This window comes from Telopea speciosissima, chromosome 8, assembly GCF_018873765.1.
Source record: "Telopea speciosissima isolate NSW1024214 ecotype Mountain lineage chromosome 8, Tspe_v1, whole genome shotgun sequence".
Lineage (NCBI taxonomy): Eukaryota > Viridiplantae > Streptophyta > Magnoliopsida > Proteales > Proteaceae > Telopea > Telopea speciosissima.
This window is the reverse complement of record NC_057923.1, coordinates 53,570,198-53,573,961: the sequence shown is the minus strand read 5'-3', so window position 1 is coordinate 53,573,961 and position 3,764 is coordinate 53,570,198. Positions and strand designations below refer to the sequence as shown.

General features: G+C 40.1%; 1 long non-coding RNA gene across 1 annotated transcript; it reads right to left on the bottom strand.

Moving 5' to 3' along the window:
* Window positions 1-957: 957 nt before the first annotated feature.
* On the bottom strand, window positions 958-1,287 carry LOC122671428. Its single transcript, XR_006334347.1, has 2 exons — window positions 1,141-1,287; window positions 958-1,071 (listed from the first exon to the last, which is right to left on the bottom strand). It is a non-coding gene; the product is annotated as an uncharacterized LOC122671428 (long non-coding RNA).
* Between the last annotated feature and the right edge of the window lie 2,477 nt (window positions 1,288-3,764).

Sequence of the window (3,764 nt, the reverse complement as noted above, 5' to 3'; positions counted from 1 at the left end):
ACACAAATGAGGTGCATTTACCCTATTTAATATGTGTAATTTACCCTATTTAAAAAATAAAAAAGGTGCATCCAATACTCTTAGATGCTTTTAAAAAATAACCTCAGGTGTAATTTACCCTATATAATGTGTATAAAATGTTCAGTGGCAGGGGCCGTGCAGGCCGGATCGGGATCCTCTCCAATGAACATCCCGCCCAATGAGTATCCAACGGCTGGGCTGCCTAGGCGTGATGATTGGGCGCACATCATGATGCGTGTGTGACAGCCCAGCCGTTGGACACCTCATTGGGCACTCATTGGACAATCCTCTCATTGGAGAGGCTCTAGATCCACGAAAGCCATGCCAAGACACAGTGGGGACAAAATGACTCAGTGAAGAGGCTCTAGATCCGCACTCCCTAATGAAGAGCACTTTTCTAAGGATTTTCATCCTGGGTCAAGTGTGGTGCACTGTCCAATGCACCTTTAGTGGCCACTACACTTGGAAGATAAAAATCAAATACACAAATGAGGTGTATTGTTTAATGCACTTTAAAGGTGCACTGGCACTGGGACACTTGAGAGGATAAAATTTTGTTTTCCAAATGGGGTGCTAGCCTGCTAGGTTGGAATTGAAAAGAGGAATTTGATGATTTTACTTTATGTTTGACTATTTTCCTTCATTTTACTTATAAACAAACAGGCCCTAAAATATAATCTCGCACAAATCTGACCAAAGTTCCAATATTTCCATTTGGACTTTACCCACCATATCGGCAAAATTTGCTGTTGTTTACTCAAAAAAGAGAAAACTACTTTCTCCTCTTGTACCATGAATTAAGAGAAAAGAGTAGAATGAAAATAGTGGAGTAGTAGTGCTTCAGAACATCTAAGAGACCTCCTCTTCCCATGTTTCATCAGGTTGGGTTAAAGCAAAACCTCAAGTTACACCTTCTCTTCTTGCTCTGGTTTTTCTGGGTCGTAGATGGAAAAGAAGAATGAATCATCTCCCACATCACTTGGATATCTTCATATTCTCTGCAAGACTCCTTGTCCTCATAAAGTTTCACCAGCCCATGCCTGAAGTTACCTATCATCCACACACATATGAGAGAGAGAAAGTGAGTGAGTGAGAGAATGATATAGACCGTAATCTCACCTTTGTGTTTGTAGGCAAGGCCTTGAGTAATACTGAGAACTAGACGCTTTGTTTGGAAGAGGAAATTGTTCTTGAAGCACCACCATCTCCTCCACCCTTCCATTTAACTCTCTCTCTCTCTCTCTCTCTCTCTCTCTCTCTCTCACACACACACATATGGCTGCTCAACCCAACACTCTCATCAGACGCTTTTATCTTCTCCCTGTCTCAAACTTCCCCCCTCTCAGCCCCAATTAACAAAAAATATTATTTAATGCAAAGCACTCTGAACACCCATGTTCATCACACAATTTACCATCAACTTCTGTTTGAATGCGATCAGTATTCTTTTCGGTCAATGAGACTGAACTTTTCTTTTTTGGTAAATGAGACTGAACTTATTGATACATTTACCTAAAAAGACAACAAATTTTCTTTCTTTTTCTTATTTTTTTGGTTTTTTAGGTGGGGGTGTTGGGACTAGGGAGAGGGCATCAAATGCTTTTTGGCTATTTGTCCCGTGATGGTTCTATGTCTCCTCTTTCTTTTGGATCCAATGTTTTAGAATCTAAAATATCATATATTTTTTTTTGGTAACTAAATATCATATTTTGAGTAACTCACAAGGAGAAAGTTTTCCTTCAACAATGAAAGATTCACTCACAAATCACAATATTTCAAACGCATCTGTTTTTTTTTTTAACCTTAGTCTGTATTGATACGAAATTGGTTTGTGATATGGATCCAATACCGATTCCTCAATACCCCTACCCTGCCAGAATGGCTAATATTAATCCCTCAATCCATGCCCCTCTCTCCCTTCTTTTTTTTTTAAATGAGGGTTCTCTAAGCAAGCAAGGTACTCTACACACTCTCATTTTCAATATGATCATGTGGATCTTGCATCCAGACAAATTACCTCTGTATGCACTCTCATTGGCCCCCACATTGATACAGGGACTATACAATCAAGCAGGGATTTCTTGACCTTATTTTTTTAAATCATTATTTTTTTTATGGGAAAAAGATCTCTGTCCGGGAATGTGGCTTATGCCAGCACTCCCGTGAGTCTATCTCTCTCCTCCCCATGTGAAAAGACATCTCTGCCACCTTGTTTTAAAGAGGAGAGAGATAGACTCATGGGAGTGCTGGCGTAGGCCACACTTCCATACAGAAAAACTGCTTCCCTTCTTTTATTTAAAAAAACTTCTAGTCTCTTTCAAAAAACCAAAAACCTAAGTGGGATAAAAAGTTAAAAACATTAGAAGAGCTGACAGCATCTCCAAAACCCAAAGTACGAGGGTACACTGAGTCAGCAACTTCCCTTGGACTATGCTTTTCTCGCTTATCTAACCAAAGATTCTCGTTCGAAAACAAGGAAGTTGGTAGTGGGGCATCTGTCAATTGGTTAGTTTGATTTTCTTTTAATCCTCTCTCTCTCTCTCTCTCTCTCTCTCTCTCTCGGGTAGGTACCATGAGGGATCTTTATCACCTCCAATTTGCTGACCGGCCGAGTTCCCCAATTCCTCTAACAAAGGGAGGCTGAAATGACCTCTCTACCCATGCCCAAACACCCTGCCCAGGTGGGATCCACCATCCCCCTATTAGAGGAACTGGGGAACTGGGCCGGTCAGCAAACTGGAGGTGATAATTTTCCGTACCATGAGTGATCATATAAGATCAAAGAATGTCATTAATTTCCATTATTTAGGGGCAATAAGTGAGACGAAATGGATGGTGCCTTAAGGAATAGTCTAATCGGATTAACTATGGAACTGGATTATTAAATTCTCTTTCTTTCATTTTTCATGCATCAGGTTTGAAGAATTGTAAATCAGAGGGTCAACTACTAGCTTCCAGGTTCTGGGCTTTGGCCGTCCCTGTGCAGTTATTTGCAAGTCAGAGGGGTCATCTACTAGCTCTCATGCTCTGGCCTTTGGCCGTTCCTGTGCAGTTATCCCCTCACGGACCTAATCTTATCTTACCTTAGAAGATCTTACGACAGGGTATGCTACCCACAGTACTACTCAATGGACACTCCCTCAGTTAAATGGCAGAAGAAAAGATTATTCTATTCATTCGAAGATATTTATTTTTAAGTACCTGAATGAGTCCAGATTTCATCATCCACCCACATCTTCTCGGATGATACCTATACATGGATGTGTTTCATCACAGTAGTATAGTAGGCCTTTTCGTAGAAGGTTTGGACATCAAAAAGTTACAGCAGAAATTGAACAAGGAAAGAAGAAATACAAATTCCATTTTCACTCATTTCTGTGACAATACGATTGAAAGGAAATCTCAGAAAACGAAAGCATAACGAGTAGTAGTTCATACTGCTTCAGTAGGGACTTCAACTAGCAAAAACATTACCTACAAGATGAGTTCAGCACCGAGCAGCTCAAGTTGGTATAGGTAACAAACTTTTGAGATCTTACATCAAAGTTTATTCATGGTTATAGAGCGCTATGAGCCACTGCCGATCATACAAACCCATGCAGTAGAATTATTGACTGTATAATATACAGACCAATTAATTCATTAGGTAAGCCTTGATAAAGCCTATGGACAGCAACTGTTGCATCATGAACATATATGCAAACATAAATCAAGATACTTAACCCAGTGAGCACATAGAACTA